This window comes from Bubalus kerabau, chromosome 22 (assembly GCF_029407905.1).
Source record: "Bubalus kerabau isolate K-KA32 ecotype Philippines breed swamp buffalo chromosome 22, PCC_UOA_SB_1v2, whole genome shotgun sequence".
Classification (NCBI taxonomy): domain Eukaryota; kingdom Metazoa; phylum Chordata; class Mammalia; order Artiodactyla; family Bovidae; genus Bubalus; species Bubalus kerabau.
The window spans coordinates 3,943,371-3,963,279 of NC_073645.1; the positions used below are offsets into that span (position 1 = coordinate 3,943,371).

The 19,909-nt window shown below is 37.2% G+C and overlaps 1 long non-coding RNA gene across 1 annotated transcript in view; it reads left to right on the forward strand.

Moving 5' to 3' along the window:
• The first annotated feature begins 13,494 nt into the window (after window positions 1-13,494).
• Window positions 13,495-19,909, forward strand: part of LOC129636535 (uncharacterized) — a 29,589-nt gene continuing 23,174 nt past the window's right edge. The window contains exon 1 of the long non-coding RNA XR_008706985.1: window positions 13,495-13,608. This is a non-coding gene — a long non-coding RNA (uncharacterized LOC129636535). The remainder of the gene's footprint in view (window positions 13,609-19,909) is intronic.

A 19,909-nucleotide genomic window follows, 5' to 3' on the forward strand; every position in this document is an offset into this window, starting at 1 on the left:
ACAGTAGATAATTTGATTTACAAACAGAGCAAAGCTTTAAGCAAAGGCTTTCTGTTTTTAATGACGTAGGGCAATGGGTAGGGGGAACATTCTTCAGCTTTCTTGATTAAAGTTAAGGAATTATTTGCAGTCTTGAAATGTGACATATACTGCATGTCCTTAGAGAATGGCACATAAAATGACAATAACAAAAATGTGTCAGTGTGTTTGGTGCAATATTGCCAGTGACTTGATTTCATTTCAGTAGTGTAAGGTTTCTTATCTCTTGAGGCAATGATATGCTTATTTTTATACTGCAAATCTTCAAAACTTGACTTTCTTCCTGCTTCTGAAGGGTTATCAACAGTCATTCACCCAACTAAGAAACCACAGAGTTTCCACTGTTCTCTGATAAATGGAAAAAACTTGCCCAAGGGCAAAAGTACTGTTACATAGTTAATATAATCTTGGGAATAAACATAGTGACTGAAGAGCCCAAGCATAGATCAAATCTCTAGGGGTTACTGATTTAATGATTGATATTGTATATCAACATCTGACTCACTTCCAGTGTTTGAAGATAGCTCATGAAAATGCACTGAATGGCTTGGTTATTTTATGATCAAAGTCAAGGCAATTAATAAATAGCCATTTTTTCCATATTATTTATCATATTTATTTGCATATCAATGTAATGTTGGCTAGTAAAGGACTTAGAAAAGAGACTATTCTTGTTCTATTTGGCTCCCTCAATAGAACTGATTTGTATTGACAGTGACTTAGTGAAACAATGAACTTTAAATATTAAGTATTACTTGCTTGATAGTATTGAGGGTAATACTTATACTACAGGAAATGCAGTTTTAATTAAGTAGAATATTTTATACTTTTACAGGTGCATTTGTTTTTCTTTCTTTGCTGTCTATAATAATTCTGAGATAGGCAAGGTATCATTGGCTCAATAGAGATGATAAGAAAACTGAAATTTAGAAAGATTTATTAGACATTAGAAATCTTGTGACAGAAAAATTGGAAAGAGAAATAATGTCAACATATAAAGTTTCAAAGGCTGCATCTCTATCTGCCACTTATTAATGTTTAACTTACTGAGTTTCACTCTGATACAGAATTTTAGATTCACTGAGAAAAACAAGGTAATACATATTAAAAATTATGATATTTTATATGTACAGTTAACCTTACTATTTGATAGGCATATATTAGGCATATTTATATGCAAGAGTGATTGATTCCCAGAATTATAATATGGGAAGTATGATAATTCTATGGGTATCTTTTAAAATATACTCATGTTCTGAGATTATGCATACCTGGAGCATGCCTTAGTCAGCTCCGGCTCCTTAAAGAATACCATTGTCTGGGTGACTTAAACAACATGCCTTTATTTCTTGTAGTTCTAGAGGTTGGGAAATCCAAGATCAAGATGCTGACAGATTCAGTATCCAGGGGTGGGGTGGGGAGCCCTCTTCCTGTTTGTAGATGGAATCCTCCTTGTTGCACCTGCAAATGACAAAAGGAGAGAGGGTTCTGGCTTCCTCTTCTTATAAGAGCACTAATTGCATCATGTTGGCCCCATCTTCATGACCTTATCCAAACCTAATAATCTCTCAAAAGCACTCCTCCTCCAAATACCATCACATTAGGGATTATGGCTGCAACACATGCATTTTGAGGGGATTAGAGCTTCAAGTCAAGCATTCAGTTCATGTTAGGGTATATTTAAGCCATTGTGTCGTTGCTGAATGGAGCACATTCTTAGGTTCAGGTAACTGAGAACCAAATAAATGTTGGGCATCAAGGATATATATCAACCAGTGAATCCTTATGGCTTCCACATCTGGCAGGTCAGCAGGAACAGGTGATTCTACAGGCCAGATAAATCTGGGAATACACATATGGCTTATTATCCATGCTTAGATAATACTGTTACTGCAACATTTCAGTTAGAATGTGGTTTAAATGAGAAGACCCCCTACAGACTTCTCAAAGAATGACCACTAGTTCAAATATCTGTAGTGGTTCAAGAATACTTCTTGAGTTTGAGTGGCCTTAGGTTTCCAACATTGAGCCTTTTTGCTCTTTGAAAACTTTGGTTCTGTTTCATCCTCTGGCTCTTAATATTTTTAGTCAGCTTTGATTGGACCTCCATTCTACCAGCTCAGGCCCCAGAACCAAGCTCCAGGTCTATTTGACTTGACTGGACCATGCTCAGTTTCATCATGGATGGGATTAATGATTTCAGGGGCATCCTCAAGTTGTATATGCCTGGGTGGTACACATTTTCATGTCTAGGACTTGGAACTTTCATTTGCCCACTCATGGGAAGTGGTGTCAGCCAGTAATGCAGGTATAACACATATGTTAATGGCAAGGGGCAGCAGTTCAACAGAGTCATTGACATCAGGTTTGGCCATTACAGCAGAATAAAGATATATTGATACGGACTTGGAGCATGAAGAAGAGGACTGATTTAGGGAAGCCTCTCAGCAGATCATCAAGCCTTAGTCAGTCTTTAGAATAAGAACAAACAGGAGGGTAGCAGGGTTCAAGTCCTAAGGCCATTAGTATATAGGGGTATGCCAAAAAAGAGGAAATAATAGAAGTTAATTGAAAAGCTTTGTTTTGAACTCTAGACTGGAAATGAGCATGGCCTGCAGTCTACTACACATACCAGTCTGTCTGTAATATTGGTATCTCAAGCTTAACCTGTTATGTATCTGGGCATGTTGGCTTCCCTTGTGGTTCAGCTTGTAAAGAATCCGCCTGCAATGTGGGAGACCTGGATTCGATCCCTGGGTTGGGAAGATCTCCTGGAGAAGGGAAAGGCTACCCACTCCAGAATTCTGGCCTGGAGAAGTCCATGGGGTCGCAAGGAGTCATACATGATTGAGCAGCTTTCATTTTCACCTGAGCATGCCACTCTCATTCCTGAAGTCCTCTGCTGCAGGGGAAAAACAGTAGCTTCAGTCCAAGTGCCAGAATTATGGGTGAAGCAGCCTTTTTAGATTTTTATACCAGCAATGACAAGCCCACTTCATGTTTACTCGTCTCTGATGAACTTCCTTTTCCCAAAATGAACCCAGAGAAGGCTGCTTTAATGATAACTCTTACCTAGTGCTTACCATGTGTCAGGAACTATTCTAAGGGATTTACACGTGGGACCTCATTTGATCACCTACAACAATTATATGAAACAATTTTTTTTTTTTTTTTTGTCATTCCCATTTTGTAAATGAGGAAAGGAAGACACAAAAAGGTTAAGTAACTGGCCTGAGGTCAGCCAGAATTACAGCCCAGGTACTCCATCTCCATAGTCTGCTATGCTATTCACCACTATACCATGCTGCTGCTGCTGCTAAGTCGTTTCAGTCATGTCCAACTTTGTGCGACCCCATAGACGGCAGCCCAGCAGGCTCGTCTGTCCCTGGGATTCTCCAGGCAAGAATACTGGAGTGGGTTTCCATTTTCTTCTCCAATGCATGAATGCATGCATGCTAAGTTGCTTCAGTTGTGTCTGACTCTATGTGACCCTATGAACAGCAGCCCACCAGGCTCTGTCCACAGGATTCTCCAGGCAAGAATACTGGAGTGGGTTGCCATTTGCTTCTGCACCACTATACCATTTTGCTTCCTAATTCTAATATACTGTTAAGATGTTAATAGCTATTGCCTATTAGCCTAAAAGGGTTTTGTGGGGAAGTAAGTTTAGAAGTGTTGACTTTATTATGCAGATTTGTGGACTGTTAATCCATGATCAGAGTTGGGTAAGTTTGGTGGAATATCACTAGGAGCCAGGCTCCTGCAAAACACATTTCAAGAAAAAGTGATACTGGTTATTAAAGCAGCCAGCTTTTGTATGCTGATATATTCTTGCCAGAGAGAAGATTCATAGAAAGCTGAAATGTTGCTCCTTTGGGCAGAAAGTAGTCATTAAATTTAACCAATTCCTTATGCTAATGATTCAATAAGATTCTGTGGGAATCAGAGCTAGAATTGTATTCACTCAACTAGAAATTCTCTCATTTCTAACATTATCTGTGAAGATTACCTCCATCTTTCAAGAATCAACTTGAAGGCTTTCTGTCCTTAAAGCTTTCCTCCATCTGAAGCCTTCACTTGTTCACATTGGAAATATAATGATTTTAGCTTAGCAGTTCATATTAAAGGCTTGTCATGTGCTACCTGACAGAGTAGTAATTTTTGTACGTTTTTCAACTCCTCTATTATATCATAAGTTCTGCAGATCAGAACGGAGAAGGCAATGGCACCCCACTCCAGTACTCTTGCCTGGAAAATCCCATGGATGGAGGAGTCTGGTAGGCTGCATGCCATGGGGTCGCTAGGAGTCAGACACGACTGAGCGACTTCACTTGCACTTTTCACTTTCATGTATTGGAGAAGGAAATGGCAACCCACTCCAGTGTTCTTGCCTGGAGAATCCCAGGGACGGGGGAGCCTGGTGAGCTGCCCTCTCTGGGGTCGCACAGAGTCGGACACGACTGGAGCGACTTAGCAGCAGGAGCAGCAGCAGATCAGAAACCATGTTTATACTTTACAGTAAATTCCTGCATTTGTGACAGTTGAAGGTCTCTATTTTGTTCTGTGAATGAAAAAAAAAAAGTTTTTCATGATTGGAAAATTACTTTAGATGATCATTTACTTTATTTCAGGTGTAAATATAATTTTATTATATTTTATTATTATTAATGATAAAAGTTAAAAATAAAGATCCATCAATCACATGCATCAAACTGTTGGCCATTTTCTCTGATGTTTCTTGCCATTTTTGCCTATTTCACATGCATGTATAATTTTTTGTAGATTTGGTAATTACAGAGATTTAATTTTTTATATTTTTTGATTTAATATTTTAGAGCAGTTTAGGTTCACACCAAAGTTTAGAGGAATGCACCCCACTCCAGTACTCTTGCCTGGAAAATCCCATGGGTGGAGGAGCCTGGTGGGCTGCAGTCCATGGGGTCACTAAGAGTCAGACACGACTGAGCGACTTCACTTCCACTTTTCACTTTCATGCATTGGAGAAGGAAATGGCAACCCACGCCAGTGTTCTTGCCTGGAGAATCCCAGGGACGGGGGAGCCTGGTGGGCTGCCGTCTATGGGGTCGCACAGAGCTGGACACGACTGAAACGACGTAGTAGTAGTAGCAGGAGCGGCAGCACCGAGACTTCTCATGTACTCTCTGCCCTGACACATGCATAGCCTTTTTCATTATCAGCCTCAATCATTAGGTACATTTGTTACCATTGACAAACCTGCACTGGCACATTATAATCATATTTACTAAGCTGTGTGGGGTTTCATTCAAGAAATGTTCCATAACTAAGTCTTCCCCTTGGGTGTCTAATATAGACACCCAAGTTGTGCTCTTTTACCTATTTGACACAAAAATTAATCTATGTGATTATAACATATACTTAAAAGATTGGAACAAAGATGGTAACAATAACCCTATATACAAGACAGCAAAGGAGACACTGATGTATAGAACAGTCTTTTGGACTCTATGGGAGAGGGAGAGGGTGGGATGATTTGGGAGAAAGGCATTGAAATATGTATAATATCATATATGAAACGAGTCGCCAGTCCAGGTTCGATGCACGATACTGGATGCTTGGGGCTGGTGCACTGGGACGACCCAGAGTGATGGTATGGGGAGGGAGGAGGGAGGAGGGTTCAGGATGGGGAACATATATATACCTGTGGCAGATTCATTTTGATATATGTCAAAACCAATACAATATTGTAAAGTTAAATAAAATAAAATTAAAAATAAATAAATAAATAAATTATGGGTGCTCTTTTTCTAAAACTCTTTTTTGTTTAATTGGGTAAAAATATGGAAAAGAACGTTAACAGAAGAAATTCCATAATAGTAAAATATGCTGACTGAAATATGAAAAAAAATCATTTTGTAAGTTATTTTTTTGGCTCAAAGTTTGAATAAAAAATGGAAAGTTTTTTAAATAAAATTGTTTTATGTAGAGACCTACAGATTGAGAAAAGGTCATGGGATCTGAGAGGAGCAATATGTAAAAGGACTGAAAATATACTGTACCCAGCCAGCAGTCAATAAATTGTTGAATAAAATAGGATGTAAACACACATGCACACAAACACACAGAGTGTGAACTCTGAAGCAGAGAAAATAGGTGCTCTAATAGATTGATCTTGCCTGTGTACAGTACAGGAGACCTTCCTAGGAAAACAGCTTTGTGTTTAACACCTAAACTGGCTCTTTATACCTGTAAGAGTAGACAGAATAAGAAAGGGCTCTTGGAAGTTGATGTGGCTCTGGAAGAGACTGGACTAACCTCATCCACTCTCTGTTGGTTTTTCTTCCTTCTTCTCTCTTGGCTTCTTTTCCTTTTTCTCTTTCCCTTCTTTCCCCTCTTTCTATTTTTCTCTATTTAGGGCTTACTGTGTGCCAGACCCTATTCTAAGACCTGAAGATGCAACAAAGAATAAAACACAGGGTTATTGTTACCATCTTTCTAAATTCCATATATATGCGTTAGTATACTGTATTGGTGTTTTTCTTTCTGGCTTACTTCACTCTGTATAATAGGCTCCAGTTTCATCCACCTCATTAGAACTGATTCAAATGTATTCTTTTTAATGGCTGAGTAATACTCCATTGTGTATATGTACCACAGCTTTCTTATCCATTCATCTGCTGGTGGACATCTAGCTTGCTTCCATGTCCTGGCTATTATAAACAGTGCTGCGATGAACATTGGGGTACACGTGTCTCTTTCCCTTCTGGTTTCCTCAGTGTGTATGCCCAGCAGTGGGATTGGGGAGTTATAAAATAGACAAATGCATATACAAACAAATGAAATATTTCAGATCTTGGTAATAAAAATGGAGTAGATGATCATCTCATAGTGATTTATGGAGGCTATGTGTGTGTCATCTTTCAAGTAAGGAATCTGGAAGAGGTACTTTGAAGAACTAAAGATGAGTTAAGACCTGCAGAGTATTGGTTAATAAGACATTAATTCCCTTGCAGAGGGAATACCAAATACGAGTGGCTGGAACGTAGTGAATCATGCTTTTGTGCTTAGTTGTGTCCAACTCTTTGCGATGCCGTGCACTGTAGCCCACTAGGCTTCTCTGTCCATGGAATTTTTAAGGCAAGGGTACTGGAGTAGGTTCCCATTTTCTTCTCCCAGGGGATCTTCCTGATCCAGGGATCAAATCCTCATCTCCTGTGTGTCTCCTGCATTGCAGGTGGATTCTTTATCCACTGAGCCATGGAGGAAGCCAATCATGCTTAGAAGCAAGTCAGTAACAGCTATTTTCTGGGGTGAAAAAAAATAGAGACCTCTGGGGGAACCAGAGACTGGATGGTACCACAGCTTCACAACAAGGCTCAATGGGAAGGGTTTTTTTTTTTGTTTTTGTTTTTGTTTTTTTTTAAAAGAGCTTAAAGGTGATTAATGGAAGCATCAGAGAAAAACATGGATTTTTCATTCTTTAAGTGTGTATCTTGGAGACTCCTTCTTCCCATTGGACAAAAAGTATATTCTCAAGCTCAATTAGATTACATATTAACAGACAGTTTATATAAGTTTGATGCCTAAAATGTTATATTTGTCATGCCAGAATGAATAGACAGAATAATGATTGTAAAAGTTAATTGTTCACTAGAAAATAATTCCCTGATGGTACAGTTGATATATATTTTAACAAGTTAACGGAGGGATAACTCAAGCTTACGTTTTAGAAAATCAATTTACCATCCAATTTAAGGCAAAAAAAAAAAAAAATGAAAGTCAGTGTCTGATTACGGAATGAGAAAAACATGAACAAATGAGATTATGAAACTGCCTTATTTTCAGATATTAGGCAAAGAAAACCCAAAGAGAATATTTTCATTGTTGGTGCTCTTTCAAAATTCTCAAAGTGTGGATTAAATGTATCATATTTTATATAAATGCTTGATCTAATTTATGAAAGAACATTAGATCTTCCAGCTCCCTCATATTTTTTTAAGAAAAATAGGCTGGTGTTTATGGAAAATGAGCATATATAGAATTACTATCCCACTGAAAAACCTTTCAGTTAAATTTCATATAATTTTCTTTAAGATTAGACATACAGTTTGAGTTGACTATAAACTATATGTAATTTGAAACACACATTTGTATATTTAACTTTTCATGTATTGCATTATTTGGAACTACTTGAATGAGATGGCAATGTTCTTGAAGGTAGAGAGCAAGCACATTATCTATTTCTTTTTTATGATGTTCTATAGAGTCTAGGCCCAAGATAATAAGACAAACTTCATAATCCATCATGATTTTTGCTGAATTTTATGTTGGTTTTGGTTGGGACACTGGGATGAATTAGATAAGGATTGGAAAAGTGGTCCTGGAGCCTAGTCCTTAGCCTATTTTTATAAATAAAGTTTTTCTGGTACACAACTATAGCTTTTTGTTATTTTCTGTAGGTACTTTGCTGCTACAACAACAGAATTGAGTATATGTGACAGAAACTGTATGTTCTCAAAATTTTAAATATTGAAAAATGCCTACTTTGCAGTATGAGGCCCAAACTATTTCCTTATTTGGTATCCCAAATAAGGAAATAAATAGCTATGGTATCTTCTCATTTTCCTTTAAAATACTTCAGTACTTCAGACAAAATTACACATTAAAGTTATATACTGTAAAAAAAAATGTACCTATATCTCCAACTAGGTTTAAAAACTTAATTTTTACATTTGCTTTTATTTTGGAATAAGATGCAAAAATATAACTACATTACATTCCTACATGATGGTTGCCTCCATGCCAGTTATTGGGTGACCCATCTGTTTATTGCTAAAATTAACTATCACATTTATTGTATATTCAAGGTCTCAATTAGAATATTAATATGTGTTTGAGCTTTTACTATGTGACAACTGTTAAGCATTTTTATCAGTATGATTGCATCTATTATACATAAAAACTTTGTGATGTGTGTACTTTCATTATCCCCATTTTACAGATGAAGAGACTGAGGTATATAGATGTTACATAACCTGTCCAAGGTTACAGTTAAAAATTTGTGGAGAAAGGGGTTTTTATAGATTTGAAAGAGATGAAGATGCCTGTTGAATGACAGTTGAATGCGTGTATAAAATTATTATATGTATTTTCTATTTTTTTTTATTTAATTACATAACAAACACATAGTAACAAGCTCTGTTCTAAGGGTGTTATAAACATTAAGCCATCTAAACCTCTAAACAACCTTATTAGGCATCCTTATGATAAAGTATTATCATAGTCAATATTTTGACAGTAAGAAATTGAGGCAGAGAAATGAAGACGTTTCCTGAGGTTCATCGAATGAGTAAGTGTCAGAGCTGGGATTTAAATCAAGGGATATTAATTTTAGCCTCCTTGCTTCTGATCCTTTGATTTTTTTTCCTAATAATTACACAAGTGTGTATTTCTAAATATTTTAAAAAATGAGCCCTTGCTGACTTATAGGGCAGTAGCAGCAATTCAAGACTGAGATAGAATTTGTAATATAATTATATAAGTAGAAATCCCAAGAAAATCACCTAAATCCAGTAGTATTAATAACAAACTCTTGCTTTGTATTCCTCAACACACCAGAATATGAAATGCCATCTCCTTGATTTAGAGAGGCAAATTTAAGTGATAAAATCTTGTGAAAACAAGAACTGGTTGTGTAAGTGGCCAAACCTGATAATATCCTGAAACCTATAGCCATAAACTCCCATGTTGAAAAAGTTCAAAACTTTTTAAAGCATTAATTTTTGTGTGTGTGTGTAAAATCAGCTTTCCTTTTCTCCCTTCTTGTTCAATCTAAAACTGGATTTGAAAGGAGCATCATTATTAATAGCTGCCTAACTTTTAAACAAATCTGAAATATTCCTTAAGAGGTATGAATCTTCTCCTTGTCTTCTTTATTTGACCTTGGATGTGTCAAATATAATGAAATGGAATTTTAAACCTTACCAGAAAAATCACCCATGAATTCTGCAGAAGACGGATTGATTTCAACCCTAAAGTCATGTATTTCAGACTCCTCTATCTGAGCATAGCGGTACCTCTTCTGGCTCCATGCGCCTCATTGGTTATTACATTTGGAAGAGCACCACTATGGGATTCAGAAATGCTTCCTGGGAGCAAATCAATTGAAGCAGAATGATATATTATTTATGTTTCCTAATTGCTTATACTTTTACAATGGGGCTTGAGGTTTTCCCAGGAAGGTGCTGGTATTGGCAATATTCAAACTGTATCCATAATTAGGTCAAAGTTCATATCATATGAAGATAACTCAGGGGAAATATTGGAGAGAAATATTGGATATATTCTATCCTGGATAGTCTGCTCAACATGGTGCCATTCATAACTTCTGACTTTCTGAGAGCCAGAACTTAAATCAGTTTTAAATGGTTAGCCTCACTGGGTTTGAAGGAGATAATTTAATCTGTCCCTGGCTCAGACCAGCTTGAAAAGAATTTCATTTGCTAACACTGCGCTGCTAGCTGTTGGCATCAGTGGCGCCAGGATAGGCTGAGCCAACATCCTGATCAGATGTCAGAGCTTGAATTTCTGAAATGCTGAACCTTTCTTTGTTCCTAGAAGATGAGAATGTTATTTCAATTTTTCAGGAGAAGTTGATCAACGTTAGGTCTCCAACCAAAATGAACAATGAATGAGTGACTATACTTACAATAATCAGATACTCATCATCCTTTGTGTTTTTTATGCCTTCTGATAATAGTAAATAATTAGGAGAAAATTATGGGATGTTTTAAATTAAAAGTGCTTAAAATACTAAAGTTAGGTTTATTTTTTATTTTTATGCCAATAATACATACTCATTTGATAAATGATAAAAATTCAAATCACTATGTCAAATAATCATATTAGAGCCATAACCCTGTAGAATTAGTGCTAATGAAACCCAAAACTCAGGGGAAAATAAGAGGAGGAAAGAAGAGTCATCAGTAAGTGAATTGTGTTTCTTTGTAAAGTTATAAAAATATCTTTAAAATGCAGGACCTCAGTACAACTGATCTGTTCAAGGACTATTCTTCCTTTAAATAATGACATATAATTTTTGCTCCCTAGTGGAACATTTGTTTATTATGCAACCCAAGAGAATATTTGTGTCTGGGGGACTGATTGAGAGGCTGGTACCAATATGCTTATATTTTATTCAGAACCACATCAGTGCAGCAAACCTAGAGTATTTGGAAAGTTTGATAATTCCTAGTAATAATCCATAGCATTTTAGTCACCACACTAACAACAAACATTTCATGCATATTGATTAAGAAGTGATTTGTGATACAACTTTTCCCAACATTTATGTACTGGAACAAGTGAACCTGAATGCCAGATCACTGAATTACCCTGGACTTTCTTTTTTCCTGTCTGTATACATGTTCATTCGGAGGAGAAAGACATTTACTACTGACTAGCTGCTTAATAGCTGTGTGAAATTTGATGGCTTGCAGAATTATAAAATCTTCTGAATAAAAGGAATCTTAACTTGCCCAGTCTACTATTAATAATAGGATCCTGACTCTCCTCTTCAGCATGGGCATGAAATAATTGTCCAGATTCTGTGCAACTCCTTACAGTGATGGGGACCTCAAGACCACCCAAGGAAACTTGGCCACTTTCAGGCAAATCTAAAAGTATATTCTCCACAGAGTTCTTTTATTTTCAGTTATGTAAATCTAACTGGATAAAATGACTACTGCCTTTTTTTATCTCATGAACTTGCAAGGATACAATGAGATAATGCTTACAGAAAGGTAGTGTATTGAGTGACTTGAGATCTAACTGAAGGTACTATTCTTATTACTCTAGCATGCTGAACTGAATGATTGTACACAGTTGTTTAGTCTCCCTGAGGAAGGATTATATTTTCCTATCCTAATTAAATTAGTCTTGTCCATGTGACTTCTCTGATCAAAAAAAATAGGATTAAAAGTCCCATGAGTCACATCTACATAAAAAGTTTAGACCCCAGCACATGGCCCAAAGCCCAGTTCCCTTTGTCATAACCATGAATATTCCAGAAGAAGGCTGCTTCAATAGCCTGGATCTTAGAGGGAAGATGACCTAGGGCAGAGCCACAGTCCACCCACAGGGGTGCTGCCTGAGTCAGAAATAAAATTTTTTTGTTGTTGTAAACCACCGAGATATTGGAATTGTTTGTAATCACAGTCCATTCTAGGTTTTACCAATTGGTGTGTTCTTTCTTCCACTCTGAGTTCAGGCCTGAATTATAGGTTACATTCTTGTGGACTTCTTTCTAGTATAGACGCTCTGATGACATTATAGAGCCTTCTCTCTTATAGAAGCCACTGTAGAAGGCGGGGCATGCTTTTTTTTTTAGGCAGACCAGGTAAGAATCGAAAACATTATGGAGTGCTATTGGGTACTTGAAGCCTTGTGACTTTAGGAACTTTTTCCATGATAACTTCCAAGTTATCAATTTACATCTTTGTAAATTGGAAGCTGTGAGTATTTTTCTATAACTCAATGCTTCTTTACCTTTTCCCCATTATTTCTGCTTAGCCTTTTTACAATTTTTTCCTAGTTATCCACCCTCTCCATGAAATGTCAGTACCATAGATAAACTGTATATCTATTTGTGTTCTCTAGTGGAACATTTGTTTTCCAGTGGAACTTTTGTTCATTTATCATATAACCCAAATTGTTTGTGTATTTATGCATTGTAATTTAGAAGACTGAGATTTTTTTGTTTGCCTTCTTTGAGACTGAATACTCTAGCTAAAGAATGGACAAGTTAGGAAAGGCCAGTTTCCGAACCTTCAGGCTGCTGTGGAACATCACAGGATTGGTCCCCAGGGCTTCCCAGGTGACAGTAGTGGTACAGAAGCTGCTTGCCAATGCAGGAGAACTGAGACACAGGTTCAATCCCTAGGTTGGGAAGATTCCCTGGAGGAAGAAATGGTAGCCTACTCTAGTATTCTTGCCTGGAATATCCCGTGGACAGAAGACCTTGGTGTGCTATGGTCCATGAGGTTACAAAAAGCTGGACAAAACTGAAGCAACTTAGCACACATGCAGAGTAGAGTGAGCAGAGATTTTTTTCTGGGTGAGCAGAGAATTTTTTCTGAGTGAGGAAACTTTCCTCACTATAAATTAGAAGTTTTTGAGAGCTGAAATGCAGCATATTTTGTTTAAAAAAAGAGAGAGAAGGAAGTTGTAAATCGTCACAGTTTGTAGTGTCAAAGATGAATGAGTAGAAGACATCATGGACTATAGTACAAAGAAGCAGAATAGAGCACGATGAAATCTATGTAGCAAACATTCCGTAAGCTTTTACTGTGCACCTTACCTTTGCATTATTTCGATTCTTTTGGCAAGTTTCTGAAGTACTATTACAAAATTAATTTCATAGATGAGGAAACTTTGACTGGTTATGAATGTGCCAAAGCTATGAAGTGGGGAGAGGCTGATCAAGATGTGCAAGCATATTTAAGACTTCAACTCCATGCTCCTTGCTAGAGATCACACTGTGCTTCATGGTCAAAAAGACGTGTGTCTGGGAATGAGCTCATTGCTGGTGAGGTAAGTAAGTCATAGAAGGTTTAGTGTTGTTATCTTAAGATGTATCTTTTTAGGGGATTCTGTTCCACTGTTTTCTGAGTAACTAAATAGTAACCGTATATCTGGAATATCAAAGATATATGTACCATGATTCTTGTGAGAAATCATATGCAATATATTCCCATTGTGCTATTTATGTTTGCTTTATAATGTGTGTGATTTCTGTGGTTGAAATGAGTCTCATAAATTTCTCCCTACCCATTTTATTAGGGAGAGAGCAGAGCTGGGTCAGTACTCCTATCCCCAAGCTATTTTAGCTGCTCTTATGTGATTTACCCATTCTGGGCTGACCTTCATACTTTCGTCACCCCAGTGTCCCCAGTATAACAATTTTAGGGCCCATTATAATTTTAGTCTTTTTTGTTTATTTGTATCTTCCTAATCAATTCTTTACATATAGAAGGAATTTGAATATTTGTTGACTGAACAGATGAATGATTCATCTATAGAGGACTACTCAAATTTCAGTGCTGTTATTAACATGGAATTCACTGCCTTCTTATAATACAAATAGTAATGTTAACAACACATTGGTGAATGGCCACTTTTCTTTTTTTGACCAGTGCAGTAGGGTTAAAAACTTTCAGTTCAGTCACTCAGTCATGTCTGACTCTTTGCTACCCCATGGACTACTGCCAACTCCCAGAGCCTACTCAAACTCATGTCCATCAAGTCGGTGTTGCTATTCAACCATCTCCTCCTCTATCATCCCCTTCTCCTCCTGCCTCATAAACTTTGGATAAACATATTTTCAGGCTCTGCCTTATGGTAACAAGCTGAACATATGCATTTGAAATCCCAGTGGAATATTAGTAAAGAATCGGTGGTGTTTTAGTTGCTAAGTCATGTCCGTTTCTTGCAACCCCATGGTAGCCTGCCATGTTCCTCTGTCCATAGGATTTTCCAGGTAAGAATACTGGAGTGGGTTGCCATTTCCTTCTCTAGGGGATCTTCCTGACCCAGGAATTGAACCCAGGTCTCCTGCACTGCAGATAGATTCTTTACCAATGGAACTACCATAGAAGCCCAGTAAAAAATTACAAAAGATGATAAAATCTTTAATCATAAAGTATCAATAGTTGAAAGAGATGTTAATAGAACTTCTCTAAGACAAAAAGCTTATGAAGGCAGAAAAGTACTGCAGAGAACTGATTTTCCCAGGGAACCAGTGATGTGGTGGAGCCAGGTCTCAATGACCTGGAATTGTGATCATCTCTTCCTAACTGTGACTTCACAGATACCATGTGGGTAGCTTGAAATTGGCCGTACTGGGAGCACAAATCTGGGCTATTTTCCTTCTCATTAGCTACTGTACATTTACCAGTACATCATTGCAAAGAACCCCATAGAAAATTCATGATTTTGATAATCTGGTCCAAATGGTAAGAATGAGTGAAAGTCGCTCATTCGTGTCCAATGATTTGTGACCCCATGAACTATACAGTCCATGGAATTCTCCAGGCCAGAATACTGAAGTGGGTAGCCTTTCCCTTTTCCAGGGGATCTTCCCAACACAGGGATCGAACCCAGGTCTCCCACATTGTAGGTGGATTCTTTACCAGCTAAGCCACCAGGGAAGTCTAAGAATACTGGAGTAGTAGCCTATCCCTTCTCCAGAGGATCTTCCTAACCCAGGAATTGAACCAGGGTCTCCTGCATTGTAGGCAGATTCTCTACCAGCTGAGATACCAGGTAAGAATGAGGGTGTGCTAAAAAAAAAAAAGAGTAGAATTATTAAAGGTTTAGACCAGCTGTGACAAACATTTTACCTTATTTCTATCTTACCATAGTTCACATTTGTGTCAATGCCAAACCCTAGAGGGTTCTCTCTAAAGCAGTGGTTTTCAAACCCTAGTCTGCCTCATGATAACCTGGAGCCTTGTTCAAACACAGATCACTGTGCCTTGCTCTCAGTTTCTGATTTAGTAGCTCTGGAGTAGACAGCAAGAATTTACAGCTCTAACAAGTTCTAGGTGCTGCTGCTGCCACTGCTATTCTGAGGAGCATGCATTGAGAATCAGTGTTCTAAAGAAATTAAAGGAAAACCTTAGGGTGGGTGTTGGCATTGTGAAGTGAAGTACATCTCATTTGACCCATGTGGTTGTGTGGGGGAGTCTGTCCACTGACTTCTTGCTCTGCATCCTAAAGTTAGCCTCTCAGGCAACAAACCCTTTCCATTAGAGATAGCTCAAGTTGCTTTGCCATTCAGTTAATAGGCCGGTTGAGGAAACAAAACCAGATATTCTATAGCTTCTTAGAATCAACCTTATTTTTCCTGTAGTGAATGAATAATTTTATAGACCTGTCAATGTAACTTTTGTTTATTACCATTTTCAACTTTATGATCAACTTTTCATCAAAACATAGATAATGTAATTAAGCTTACAAAATAAAATGTATATGCTATTACTGTTAACAATGTGAAAACAGAAAAGGGCAGAAACTGGGAGATCACAGTTAGGAAGACAGGCAGGAAAAAAAGAATAGAAACAAAGATTTTGCATAGTGAACAACTTATTATTTAAAGTTGATATCCAAGTATAGAGTTTTTTATGTATAACACTCAACTTTACCAAGGCAAGCAATAGAAGAACTGAAAAATTTAATATCTCTCAAAAATAAAAAAGATTAAGAACAGGTATCCTAAAGAAATAAATCCTATTTTTTTTTATAGTAGGGAATAGATAGAGGGGTGAAAGTCAATGAAGAAATAAAAGGAGAGCTAAGGATATTATTTAGTGCTCTGAAGGTAACAATCAGAAGTAAAGACAAGTAGTTAAAGCAAAGAACTCTGATGACTGAATAGTTGGCTTGGCAACTAAGGAGAACATTGGTGCTTCTCATTGCAAAACTTGTGCTATCTTATAACTCAAATGGGCATGTGAATATACTGTCTTTAAAAATGTCATTTACATTAAGATGAATTCTTGGTATGGGCCATCTTGAGCATTTATAGTTTATAGCTTAGTTGGAAATGGACAATGGATACTGAGACTTTTTCAGATTGAAGTATAGTTTATTTACAGTGTTATAGTTTCAGAGAAATTAAGTTATATATTATTTTTCAGTTTCTTTCTCATTATAGGTTATTATAAGTTATTGAATATAGTTCCCTGTGGCACAATAAATCATTGTTTCTTATATATTTTATATATATAGTACGGGGTATCAGTTAATTTCAAACTCCTAGCTTATCACTTCCCTGCCCCTTTCCCCTTTGGTAGCCATAAGTTTGTTTTCTATTGTCTCCAAGTCTGTTTCTGTTTTGTAAATAAGTTCAATTGTATCATTGTTTAGATTTCACATTAAGTGATATATTTGTTTTTCTGTCTGACTTAACTTCACTTAATATGATAATCCCTAGATCTATTTATGTTGCTGCAAATGGTGTTATTTCATTCTTTTTTATTTCTGAGTAATATCGCATTTTGTGTGTGTGTGTGTGTGTGTGTGTGTGTGTGTGTGTGTATACCACATCTTTATCTGTTCATCTGTTGATGGAAGTTTAGGTTGCTTCTGTGTCTTGGCTATTATAAATAGTGCTGCTACAAATATTGGGGTAAATTTATCTTTTAGAATTTGAGTTTTCATCTTTTCCAGATATATGCCTAGGAGTGTAATTGCTGGATCATATGATACCTCTCAGAGAAGGCGATGGCACGCCACTCCAGTACTCTTGCCTGGAAAATCCCATGGATGGAGGAGTCTGGTAGGCTGCAGTCCATGGGGTCGCGAAGAGTTGGACGTGACTGAGTGACTTCATTTTCACTTTTCATTTTCATGCATTGGAGAAGGAAATGGCAACCCACTCCAGTGTTTTTGCCTGGAGAATTCCCGGGACAGGGGAGCCTGGTGGGCTGCCGTCTATGGGGTTGCACAGAGTCAGACACGACTGAAACAACTTAGCAGCAGCAGCATGATACCTCTATTCTTAGTTTTTTGAGGCACCTCCATACTGTTTTCCATAGTGATTGTACCAATTTATATTACCACTAGTGGTGTTGGAGGGTTTCCTTTTCTCTACATCCTCTCCAGCATTTATTATTTATAAACTTTCTGATGATGGCCATTATGACTGGTGTGAGTGGTGCCTCATTGTAGTTTTGATTTGCATTTCTCTAATAATTAGCAATATTGAGCATCTTTTCATGTTCCTGTTGGCCATTTGTATATCATCTTTAGAGAAATGTCTGTTTATATCTTCTGCTCATTTTTTGATTGAGCTATTTGATTTTTTTATATTAAACAGTAGGAGTTATTTGTGTATCTTGGAAATTAATCCCTTGTCAGTTGCACCATTTGCAAATAGTTTCTCCCATTCTGTAGGCTGTCTTTGGATTTCATAGTTTCTTTTGCTGTGCCAAAAGTTTTCAGTTTAATTAGGTCCTAATTGTTTATTTTGCTTTTATTTCTGTTACTCTAGGAGATGGATTCAAAAAATATAAATTGCCACAATTTATATCAAACAATGTTCTGCCAGTGTTTTCCTCTAGGAGTTCTATAGTTTCTGGTCTTACATGTAGATCTTTAATCCATTTTTGAGTTTATTTTTGTACATGATGTTGTGTGTGTGTGTGCTCAGTCGTGTTCAACTCTTTGGACTGTTTGTGACCCCACAGACTGTAGCATGCCAGGCTCCCCTGTCCATGAAAATTTTCAGGCAAGAATACTGGAGTGGGTTGCATTTCCTACTCCATGGGATCTTCCTGACCCAGGGATCGAACCTGCGTCTCCTGTGTCTCCTGCATTGGCAGGCAGATTCTTTACCACTGCACCACCTGGGAAGCACATATGATGTAGAGAATGTCTTAATTTTATTATTTGACATGTAGCTGTCCAGTTTTCCCAGCACCACTTATTGAAGTGACTGTCTCTTCTCCTTGCCATTATTGTTCATGTGCTCAGTCACGTCCAATTCTTTGTGATCCCATGGACTAGGGCCCACAAGGCTCCTCTGTCCATGGAATTATTCTCTCCTGGCAAGAATACTGGAGAGTGTTGCCATTTCCTACTCTGGAGGAATCTTCCTGACCAGGGATCAAACCCACGCCTCCTGTGTCTCTGGCATTACAGGCATATTCGTTACCCACTGAGCCATGACCGTGTCTTGGTTTAATGGACCTCAGTGCATAGGTTTACTTTTGGGCTCTGTATTTTATTCCATTGATCTATGTGTCTGTTTTTGTGCCAGTATCATACTGTTTGGATTACTGTAGTTTGAAGTTATGGAGTGTGAGTCCCCCAACTCTGTTTTTCTTAAGATTATTTTGCTAATTGTGGTCACACCTTTACTGAATTCATTGATGAGCTCTAGTGGTTTATGGTGGCATCATTAGAATTTTCTATATATAGTATAATGTTATCTGCAAACAGTGACACAGTTTTACGTCTTCCTTTCCAATTTGGATTCCTTTTATTTGTTTTTATTGTCTGAATCCTGTGGATAGGACTTCCAAAACTGTTGAATAAAAGAGGTAAAAGTGAGCATCTTTCTCTTGTTCCTGATATTAGAGGGGAATGCTTTCAGGTCTTCACCATTGGATATGATATTATCTGTGGGTTTGTCATATATGGTCTTTTTATTTTGAGATATGTTCAATCCATGCCTAGTTTCTGGACAATTTTTATCCTCAAGATTTTGTCAAAGCATTTTCTTCACCTATTAAAATTATAGTATGATTTGTGTTCTTTAATTTGCTAATGTAGTCTATCACATTGATTAATTTGTCAATATTGAAAAATCCTTGCATCCCTGGGATAAATCCCACTTGATCATGGTGTGTGATCCTTTAATGTATTATTAGATTTGGTCTACTGTTAATTTTGCAGAGGATTTCTTCATCTCTGTTCATCAGTGATTTTGGCTGTAATTTATTTCTTTGTGATATCTTTGTCTGGTTTTGGTGTCAGGGTAATGGTGGCCTCATAGAATGAGTTCAGGAGTATTCCTTCAACTTTTTATAGTAGTTTCAGAATCATAGATGTTGTCTTTCCACTCAGTATTAGGTAGAATTCATCTGTGAAGCCATCTGGTCCTGGACATTTGTTGGAAGTTTTGAAATTACTGATTCAATTTAAATACTGGTAATTCACCTGTCCATATATTCTATTTATTCCTGGCTCAGCACAAGATTTTTGAATGTAGAAATGGTGGCAGAAAATATGCTATTTTCTTGTAAGGAAAACAACGATTGCTCTGTTGAACTGAAATTATTATCAGTTGACTGATAATTAACTGAAAACTTTATTTTTCCCCCAGTTG